This window comes from Cydia splendana, chromosome Z (genome assembly GCF_910591565.1).
Source record: "Cydia splendana chromosome Z, ilCydSple1.2, whole genome shotgun sequence".
Classification (NCBI taxonomy): Eukaryota; Metazoa; Arthropoda; class Insecta; order Lepidoptera; family Tortricidae; genus Cydia; species Cydia splendana.
In genome coordinates, this window is record NC_085987.1 from 25674651 (window position 1) to 25686655 (window position 12005).

A 12005-nucleotide genomic window follows, 5' to 3' on the forward strand; every position below is an offset into this window, starting at 1 on the left:
TGTAAGCTGTACTCCTCATACCTTAGAGGATATAACCAACGGAGACGCCATGTCTAAAATTTTCGATACAAAATAGTCTGCCGTTTTTTGCGGGGGAGGGGCACATCAAATGTATAGGTACGTCATGTTAGATAAACGTCAGTCCATACATATGGTTGACATGTGGTTGACCATTGGCCGCCTTTTTTCGACAGAGGGGAACGCCTGTTAATGGCGGCTCCATTGTTAATTACTCCGAGCCTCATACTGACCAACATTTGTTCAGCGACTTTAAAAATAACTTGTGGTTTGATTTTTAATACACTTTAAAGTTTATTCTAAGACGCAATGTATTGCGAATTGCGAAGAAAAGCATCCGATGCGATCGCGACTCGGCTCGCGACACGGTTAGGCCTCATAAGCACGAGCGCTTTATCAACGCGCGTTAAGAAGCGCTTGAATCTGTCCGCAGAGTAAAAAGAGCCGCTAAATTCGTTTTAACGACCAACGCTTAAGTCGAAAATCCAACAACGCTTGCGCTTGATAAAAAACGCCACCGCCATCGTGTAGCCCCCTCCATGAATCTAGTATTTCAGAGCCCATCAACGTGCACCCTAGCGCCACAGCGAAATAGTAATTATTTAAATTTAACGAAAGATATTGAAAAAAGGGGGCCGCTACGTACTGCATTGTGTATTTAAGTACCTTTTGAATACATCAAACTAGTTTTTACGTTGCTGGATTCGTCAATCTATGCGTCCAAAGTTAAAACGGCCGTTTTTAGTTTGATTTCCTCGATTGACGAAACCAGCAACATAAAAACTAGTTGTTTTATGTATCTTTCAGTAGGAGTAGCAGCGAAAGCGCTATTATTGTTTGTCCTTGTCACAGTCTCTTTTTTTTTAATTCCCCACCGTAAAAATAGTATGTATTAATGGTATATGATTAATGGTGGGCAACAAATAAATTCGACCAATCATAGTGTCGCATTGCGTATGTTTTATCCCTCACGGAGGCACGCGTGTACCACTTTTATAGGATCCTACATTCTATGCCCCTTCCACACTCGTCCGCACGAGTATGGAGCGGGCTTGTGAATAAATATACATGTGAGCCCCCATTCCCACGGGCGCTTTTACAACGCGCGCTAAAAAGCGTTTGAATGACACAAATGGATACATGTGTATTCATTCACACGACAGCGGTGGCGCTTTTTATCAAGCGTTGTTGGATTTTCGACTTTAAGCCTTGGCCGTTAAATCGAATTTAGAGTGCGGAAAGATTCAAGCGCTTTTTTAACGCGCGTTGAAAAAGCTCTCGTGCGAATGGGGGCTTAGTATCCATTTGTGCCATTCCAACGCGCGTTAAAATAGCGCTCGTCCAAATCAGGCCTTAGACCAAGATAAACCTGCAACGATTTTGGTAGCATACGCAGTGTAAGTGTTAATACATAGGTACGTGATAATTTAATAGACGTTTGAAGTTTAATATTAGAGTCAGACCAAGACAAGTCTGCAACGACTTTGATAGGACACACAGTCAAACTTCTATGAAATTATGACGTATATAACACTTGCACTGCGTGTGCTATCAAAATCGATGCAGACTATGACTTGTCTTGTTCTGAATCCGCTCCACTCCACACTAGGGGGCTTGACTCTTCCACTTCCCTTTCGTGGCTGCAATACGGCCACATGGACCAAAATGTTAAAACGAAACTTAACTTTATTGTTTTAAATTAAGATTGAATGTCCAATAATCATATGTTTTGAGAAGTGGCCGTATTGCAGGCGGGCGGCGACTTGCACTGCGTGTGCTATCAAAATCGTAACAGAAGAGGACGGAGCTTGTGGCGCTGATCTTTCCATATATCCAAAGAGTAAAGTAAGTATATATACTGGGTCAAGCAGATCTTGTCAGTAGAAAAGGCGGCAAATTTGAAAAATTTAGGCGCGAAGGGTTATCGTCCCATAGAAAATTTGAATTTCGCGCCTTTTTCTACTGAACTTCCAAATTTCAAAAGGAGGTGGTTATCAATTCGGTTGTATGTTTTTTTCAATACGTTTAAACGAGCAATTTTTGTATATATATATATTTATTTATATATATATCCTATATACGGGGATCTCGGAAACGGCTCTAACGAATTTCGATGAAATATGCTATATGGAGGTTTACGGGGCCGAAAAAATCGATCTAGCTTAGGTCTTATCTCTGGGAAAACGCGCATTTTTGAGTTTTTAGGCCCCTGTACATATTGGGCCAGCGTTGGCCAGTCTGGGGGACGCATTTATGCGTTAGAGGGAGCAAGTGATATTGCTATCTCATTATACCGCATGGCTGCGTCCCTTGGACTGGTCTGCGTTGGCCCAATATGTACAGGGGCCTTTATATGTTTTTCGAGCAAAGCTCGGTTTCCCAGATAGCTTTTTTCTCCGTCATTTTATTGTACCGATTTTGAAAATTCTTTTTGAAGTGAAAACTTCTTTAGCGGCGCTGGGCACTTTTTGTGGGGAAAAAAATGATAAACTCGAGACAGCGTAAGGCGATCACGTGACCGTAAGGTTTAGATGGCCACTCATTTAGATGGCATTTAAATCAATAAAGAAAAACTCAATGACATTACATGAAAAAGGTTCTAATCTTGTACGGGTTGAAATACGAGGATCTCACAGTTACATTCTAACTTTATACCTATAATCACCCAAATAGAATTCAATAAAGCTACATCTTGATGAAATCGTTAATAAAAGTGAACTAGAGTACTGGTGAATAAAACTCAAAATATCATGACCAAATATATTTAGATGCGAGGTCTGCAAGGTAACTTTACAATTTCTATTCGAATTTTAAACAATTAACGCTACAAACAATGACTTTTTATACAAGATACGTCATACACTAACATATTATCAAGCGAAAAAAAATGATGCCAACCAATGCTGCCAACGTCATGGCAGCATCAGTTACAATTTGTTTACAACTTCATACGCAAATGCGTAAAAGAGACGGCACAATTAAAAGAATACCTAAGTAAAAAAGAGACGGCTAGTGTTTGTCACTTGCGCGTGAATTTGGTAAATCAGTGATACCACAGATTAATAAATAGTTACTACGTAACAGATACCTCATTCCCAAACAAAAGCAAAAATACCTACGCTATAATAGCCTACAGAACCCTAATAATAATACCTGCTGCTCAGGACAAGAAGAAATGTACCATAATTACGCGCACAAAGAGTCGAGACTGTGTTGCCCGCCGTTCGAGTCACGTGCCAACGCGTCATCGTAAGAATGCGCTAGGGTTGTAGCTACCCTACCTATGATGATTATTGTAATAAAACGAATGTTGCGAATCAAATATGTTTTAGTTTTAATATAATGATTTATAATTTTTTCACTTCTCGGAATTCTCTGTTATTACAATTTTATAAGTAGTTGAAAATATCCTAAATCGCGTAAATAATTTTAATAAATATTCAGGAGCAAAGCAACGGACAATCAACGGTTTTTAAAAGTTGTAATACGGTGCTACCAGGCCGATTAATTATTACGTCGTCAAAATTATTTAAAAATACTTTTTCTAACCCTTCAATATAATTATTAAACTTTCAGGTGGGACCTTTAGCCCGCCATAAAAAGATGAATTTTTATTATAAGCTTTTTCCTTTGTTTTTTTTACTTTTTCACCCATCTACTGCACAATAATTACGTGGTTTCGGCATTTCGAAGCATAAGCGCGGGAAACGCGCGGTGATATGCGGTGCGAGCGCTGAGGCGGGCGTTCGGCGGCCCTCTGTCGGTTGTATCGTCGACGATACGCCGAGCGGTAGGCATATAGCGCGTGGCCTTGAGCGTGTGACGGAGGCCTGGTGATACCATCATAACACGACGGCAAACAGTGAAGATGGCGCGAAACGTAAAACTTATTAGGAAAAAAAATATCAAAGAATAAGATGTTTGACAGAAGGTGCAAATCATTTTAGTGCAGTGCATTAAAGTTTACTACTAGTCAATTTTTGTACATGCTACGCTGTGCCCCTCTCTGGAAATTAATTCCCCGTAGTCACTGCAAACATTGACCAAATTTTAAAAGACACCGTCGCCAAAATTCTTAATGTTACATTCACACCCTCCAGTTGGATTCAAGCTACCCTTCCGATAAAATATGGTGGTCTTGGTATCCGTTTGACGGGCAGTCTAGCTCTCCCAGCCTTTTTATCGTCTGCCTATGGCTCGGCCACCCTCATTGGCGGTATATTACGTATCCCTTCAACCGCTAATGTGTCGGTGTCGTGCCTGGGGGACGCTGAATCGGTTTGGCGAGCAGACCACCCCGTCGAACGGGTACCAGAGGAGAAATCCAGCCAAGCAGCTTGGGACACCATTACCATAAAAATGCACCACCAATGCCTTTTACAGAGCTGCGACAACGACCACGAACGGGCGAGGTTACTGGCCGTTTCAGAAAAAGAATCTGGGAATTGGCTGCACGCACTTCCGTCGCGAAACCTTGGCTCAACCCTAGAGCCATCAGCCCTGCGAATCGCTGTTTGCCTCCGCCTGGGTTTAAAGGTATGCGAGCCACACGCGTGTAGGCGGTGCGCCCAACCGGTGGATGCGTTGGGACGGCACGGTCTGTACTGCCAAATGAGTGCAGGGCGACTTTACCGGCATGGCACTCTGAATAACCTGATCCGCCGCGCTCTTAGCACCGCTTCCTTACCCGCGACTTTGGAGCCGTCAGGCCTCTCTGCCACCGACGGCAAGAGACCGGATGGCTGCACTCTGGTCCCTTGGAGCCTTGGCCGTCCTTTGGCGTGGGACGCTACCTGCGTCGATACACTGGCCCCGTCCCACGTCGAAGGGTCTGCTCGGAAGCCCGGGACCGCCGCGGACCAGGCCCAGACTCTCAAGCGCCGCAAATACGCTTTCCTAATGAACGAGTACGAGTTTGCGGCGCTTGCAATGGAAACGCTGGGCCCATGGTCGACTGACACAAAAAAAATCATAAAAGAAGTGTCGGTCCGGCTAATAGGTGTCTCGGGCGACCACAGAGCAGGCTCCTTCTTTGCCCAGCGTTTAAGTCTGGCGGTGCAAAGGAGCAACGCCGCCAGCATCCTTGGCACCATTCCAGAGGCAGGAGACTTTGGTGAGGTTTCTTATATTTAATTCGTGGTTTAGTTTAGTTTTAGTATAAGTTAGTAAGTAAGCTAGATTAGTTTGATTTATGATCATATTGTATTGAAAATGATTGTATTGACATAATATTTTATCGCTAAATAAATAAAGTACTACTAGTCTAATCAGTTACTTTTTTAGAACTGTCAAAACGATTTGTTCATATGGAATACCCTTTTTAATTACTAGTTATAGTTCTTTGAATTACATATTATTTTTGATTGAACTCATGTTATTGCAATTTATTTAAAGTAAAAAATCTTTGTATAAACAGCAAAATACCTATTTACTTAATTGACGCGACCCGGACAATAATATGGCCAATAATAATCTTTAATTTGCCAATTGTTGTACTTAATTACAAGAAAAAATGCGTTCAAGTAAAAAACTTTAATATTAAAGTTGAAATTTATAGATGGTCAAGCAAATCTTGTCAGTAGAAAAAGGCGCGAAATTCAAATTTTCTATGAGATGATCGCAATACATTTTTCAAATTTGCCGCCGTTTTCTACTGACAAGATCTGCTTGACCAACTATATATTTCTTTTATTTGTACGACAAGCACCAAACAATGAATGCAACTTACCATGACGCGTCTGCTATGATAATCTATGTACGCACGTACGGTGCGTCCTTGTCATTCTCGCTGATGAGAACATAAACTTATCTCGTTCTGTCAGCCGGCGAAAATGGCGGCTGGGTTTATTTAATTCAAGATTAAACCGAAGAAAAACGGATTATTTTAGCTTTTACTTACCAATGATATGTGACGCCGTCAATTTTTTTGCGCTTCCGCGGATAATTTGAGCATTTCAACATAACGCAGGTCGGCATTTTGTTGCTTAATACACGTTATTTGTGGAAAAGTATTAATCGGTGTACACCTTCGCGCTTGCGTCAGGCAGACTAAGACAAACTCGTACACATGACACGAGGTGAGAGCTTCAATTTTGGAACGTGTATAAAACACATCTTGTATAAAAGATCATAGGCTACAAATTTGAATTTCGAATTTTAAACAAGCTCACTGACCAGCAATTTCGGAACTAAAGTTTTTCAATAGAAAGGAGGATGGGTCAATTACACATAGAGCTGCAGACATTTTGGTGATTTTGGACTAGTCATTGAGTTTTCACTTCTGTCGGCACTCCCGGAGTGCAACCCGTTGTTTTTTTTTATTGTAATTATATAGGTAGGTACAAACATATTGGTCCCGTTTTTGTCAAAACGCAGTTCTGATTATGAGATCCATGAGGAATCGAGTGAACTCCTCAAATGTTAAAGGCGTAGGTATAGTGATTTTAATATTTTCATCAACAAATGAAGAATTTATATTATAAAAGGTGACATTTAATGAAGTGGAACTGCCGATTATGATCAGAATGGAACTCTTCAACGACGCACGTTCACGTTTGGCGATATGTCCTCTTCGTTACATTTTTGTTAAGCAAGTTAAGTTCTTAAGCCACATTTTTGTCAAGATCGAGTTCTGATGATGGGATCCATGAGGAATCGATGGAACTCCTCAAATCTTAAAGGCATACGTATAGATATTGTTGTATTTTCATCAGAAAATGAAGCATTAAACCCTGTCGCATTTGATGAAATGGAACTGCTGATGATGATCAGGACAGAACTCTTCAACGACGCATACTACATGTTTGGCGATTTCAATTTCGACTTGGACTCGGACCCGGAACCGGTTGGGACCCGGACCTAGACTCGGACCCGGAACCGGTTGGGACCCGGAGAGTTAGAACTAACGACCCTTACAGAAACGAAATGCGACTAGATAATTAAGTGGGTTAGGTTCGGTTTGAACTGCGATCCTCACAGAACCGAACTGCTATCAGAGAAGTGGGTTAGGTTAGGTTAGAACTGCGACCCTTACAGAAACGAAATGCTACCTAGGATACCTACTAGAAAAAGGTGAATAAATGGATGAATTAGGTATATATATTATATTCTATAATTTAGGTATATGGCATTTCAAATTGTTTTAGAAAGTCGGTTTTTTTCTATCAAAGATTATTTATTTTAGAAGGTATCTATAGATTTTATAATTTTCGATAACTTCATAATAAAATTCATTAGTAGGTATCTGTATGAAATTACCTATGTAACTAACGTATTTATTGATTAATATATACTGTATCCGTGTAAATGACTTTGCATTTGCAAATACCACATTGTATGTTGTATGCGATCTTTTTTTTTAGAAGTTAGGAATGGGTATAGTACCTACTTATCTTATCCTTAAAAGATATACAGATATTACCTGTATAAGTACCAGCGAGATTTTTTTTTGTAAACCATAAAAAGAGATACAATCCCACCGTACATTGTGATACGAGGGCCTACCGCGAACCACGTTCGACGTGTTACCTAGGGAGGTGTGACAGGGGACAGGGGTATTTACAAGTGCGACAGAGAGGCAACACGTTGAACGTGGTTCGCGGTAGGCCCTCTGAAACGGACTAGGCACCGTTTTCGATTAAAGCATCTAGACAGCGTGATCTCTTCCGACATCATTAGCAAGAATCACTCTATTTATACTTAGGTGAAAACCGCCTGAAAATCCGTTCAGTCAGTTTTTGAGTTTTTCGCGAATATCTGGAAGAAATCCCTAAGGGATAAGTTCGCCTTTGTACTGCCTATCCTGTGCCATAAATTTTTGTTTTGTACAATAAAGAGTTTATACATACATATATATTATAGTCACGGCGGGGGAATTTGTATTATAAGGTGATATCGATATATGGAAGGAAGCGTTTTCAAATGATTTATTAGAAATATAAACCGAATAATTAGGCCGATTATTCGGCTCGGTAAGATCTGAACCGAACGTTCGTATACCTACAGCGAACTTTTGGCGGCCCATCTTTATAATAATCTATTTATATTTATTTATCTAAATGTATGTTCTTCCCTTTTAGACTTGGCCCACGTGATATTTCGCTAGACCCCCCCCGCCCCGCTGCCATAGTGATTGACCCCCCCCCCCCCCCCCCTATAGTATGACGTTTAAACAACGAGCCCCAGACAGGTTGCGTTTTTTATAAGGCCTGTGACATAATAGCAGTGATGTGTCTCTTTCTCTCAAGTATGATAATTAAAAAGAGTACTAAAATAAATAAAATCCTTACGGTAATTATTAAAGTTTTTATTTTCATGCTTAATTTGGCATTTGACTTATATTATAATTATAACAATTACTCAAGTAACAGCAAGTAAAGACAAAACTATGTATTTTGGCATTCAAACGTACCTATTTGATATTATCGGACAGTAGGTACCTATGTAAAACTCGAATTTTTATTAAATTTTACTGTTTAAAATTTGGTGTCGTCTACACATTTAAACAGTACTGTAGTCCCTGTGACTGAGGCCAGAAAAAATACCTCTTGTTGCCGTTAGGGACTGGATGGAATAGTAGTTTGTGTTAGAGGGGATCAAAATGATATATTTCCGTCAAGGGCGTACATTGAATCCTGAGCGTAATGAGGGATTCAAGTGTTAACGCCCAAGACGAAATAATTTTGATACCGTGTGACACATACTGCTTTTCACATCAACTATGAGGAAAATAAAAAACAATCTTAGTGTTGACACTACAGTGTTGCCACTTTTTAATTTCTACTCTTTTTTGCCAGGCTGTACATACGATGTTCATAGTTAATTATATTAATATTTTATACTGGCAATGAAATGTCGTTGAACAGAAAAGTGCCACTTTGATCCCTCCTAGCAGGGAAGAAAAATCCATTTTCTGATTAGGTGATGTGAAAATTAATTTTCCAGCTGTTCTCGTGTGGTGGGATAAAAGGGGGAAAGTTTTTATAAAACTAGCAACAAAGTGTTCATGTGTGAAAATGTATTGGTTAAAAATAACATCACCCACTCAGCTAAGTAATTCATTAATGTTATTTATTATTACAAAAAAAATTGTGATAATTATCAGCTTTAGCTAATAAGTCTTAGGTAAATAGAAAATACAATTTTACTTCCCTAGACGGTTGTAAAAAAAAAACATTAAAAATACGAAATACAAATTCAATAGCTTCCTTATTTATTAAAAAATGGTTTTAGAAACAATTTACTATTTCAAGACTACAATTAAATGCTTAATCTTAGGTTTTCGTTTATATTGTGCGCACATAAAACATGCACTACACTGCAGTTTTCGGTTAGGTACTTATAAAATGTGCACCAACAAATATTATCTAAAGCTAGGTACACTTATAATATTCTAAGATTAAGAAACAAAACCAACGGTTTCTTATAAATTAGAAGGGTTTTCTGTCTGAGAGCTTTTTACCACAACATAATATAATAAATAATCCTGTTAAACTTCTCTTAAACAAATCGTGACACAATATAGCAACATTATCAAAGCAACATCGTTTTCATCGTTGTCCGCTTTGAGCTTAGTTTACGTGAAAATGTTTAATGTAATCATATAAAAGGAAAAGAACTAGTATTTATCTAGTAAAGTATCACTGAATTACACATGACAGACGAAGCACATACACTGTTAAGTATCTACTTGGTGTCACACCACGGGCACAAGAAATCAAAGAACACGGGAGGTTTTTCTGCTGATATACGTTTTATTTTATTTAGTACATATGTATTCTTCGGACCGTGCCCGTGCCGAGTTATTTGTATAGTGTCAGCACGTTTCTCCTATTTGCGGGACTCTGCTAGCTGGCGCGGGTGCACGGACGCTCATACTACATTTCGTGAACCCGCTCACTTCACCCGCTCCGTGCAACCGCGCTAGCTAGCGGACGCCCTACATATATTAACATAATTCTCTAGAAACCTAGAATCTGGCTGGAAGTGCCCTATCTAGCAGGCCATTCTTTAAATTTACCTCCCAGGAATTAATTCGACATATTACGCAAAGTATGCAAAATTGTTATTTTATTCAGTAGTTAGCTCTACCATGCCATAAATAACTAAGTCATTGTATATAAATACATTTTCTTTTTTTTACATTTGTACAAAGTAAGTATATGAATAAAGTAAGGGTACATTTTACAAGAGTAACAAATGTGGACGAGATGTAGTCATACCATACATAAGATTCTTGTATAGCCCTTATCTATTAGTTACAATACAAACGATTACGTAATAAATGATCATGAATATGTAAATATTGTATACACGCATATAATTTAGCTCGTATTGGATCGTCTAATTTGTATTTTCAAAAATATTAATCAAGTATTACTTTCAAACCATTCATAAATATTCGAAAATAGTTTTTAATAAATACATAAGAACTTGTAAATAATTTATTAATTTCATCAATTGAAAAAAAAACAGACTGTAAACTCCATAAAGCATTATAATTTTTTATCATACTGTTTTTATAATCTGTGTAGTGACATACAATACAGAAAAAAAATACGGAAATCTCCTTTCAATATCTTCCGAACTTAGCCGAGTTGAAATAATAAGTAGGTACCTACAGACTACAAAGTAATCTCACGGAAGATGGTCAATTATTGTTCAAATAAACGCTATTAACTCAAAGGGGTCATCTATTAATTACATCACACGTTTAGGGGGAGGGAGGGGGTCAAGAAAATGTGACATGTTGTGACAAGAGGGAGGGGGGAGTCATAAACTTTGTGACGTCACTTTAACTTCATCAGTAACCGAAAATGTATTTAAATTATTTTATACGCTAATTATCATTTAAATAACAAGTTTTTGAAACGATAATCGTTTTTATTCGTTTAATTTTATTTTTTATCAGTCTTGGGTTATAAAATTACTAATATTTCTTTTGTCAAAAATATTTTGATAAAATATTAAATAAATATTTGCCGATTTCCTTGAAGAAATGTGTCGTCACACCAGGGGAGAGGGGTTTGCCAAATGTGACCAAGTGTGACAAGGAGGGGGGGAGGGGTAAAAAAACCTAGAAATTCGTGTGACGTAATTAATGGATGACCCCAAATGATGCATATGTGGTGAAATTCCCTTAAAGTACCGATTCCATTAACTTAGTAAGATATTGGAACGAGATTAGGAGATTACCGAACACTTCACACAATTAGTGCTAAATAAAAATATCACATAAGTAAAATCCTTTTCATATCATAAATTCACTCAATGGTGCCACAACATGCGTTCTTAATTCAACCAGCAGTAAGGTTCCTTATTTTTGACAAACAAGCCAAATGTCCAAACATTCGGACAAGGAGTTTATTCTAAACATCGTAACTTTAATCAATTCCTTCAATTTATAAATATTTTCATTTATATTTACTAAATTTCATAACCGTAAGAAAACATTAATTTCAAAGTTAACAATATTTAAAGCACCTAATTCAAGCGAACTTACCATATCTAGGTAATTTAATATCATCCGGAAACAATGTATGATCGTTTTTTTTTATTTATAATCAGTGGCTGTTTAATAATTGTTCTTGTTCACTTTTGTGTACTTGACGAGATTAAGGAAGCAATCCACCACAATAATAATAAAAACCTGCTACAACCAACATTTGTCTTGGACACACAATTTATATACTCACTTAATAAAAATTATACCTTAAGTAATACAGAGTTACCGACGTTACCGTTTTAGTAGGCACAAGAATTATTTACTAATAGTACGTGCATTCGGGGTTTTAGTAACTTTTACTATCATAGCTAATAATGCAACTATAGTTGGAATAGTTGGAATGTAGGTAGGTTAGCGTGGCATGGAGTGACCATTGTTAGCGATAGATTTTAGGGTTTATTCGAGATTCCCGTCCGAGGAGCACAATCGACTTGTTATATAATGTATGCAATTCTTTACACGTTTTAGCGTCGGCGCCTTCGTT

At 38.2% G+C, this 12005-nt stretch overlaps 1 long non-coding RNA gene across 1 annotated transcript; it reads right to left on the reverse strand.

The window, feature by feature from the left end:
* Window positions 1–9284: 9284 nt before the first annotated feature.
* Window positions 9285–11234, reverse strand: LOC134804944 (uncharacterized). The gene is made up of 2 exons (XR_010146204.1): window positions 11126–11234; window positions 9285–10695 (listed from the first exon to the last, which is right to left on the reverse strand). It is a non-coding gene; the product is annotated as an uncharacterized LOC134804944 (long non-coding RNA).
* Window positions 11235–12005: the final 771 nt, after the last annotated feature.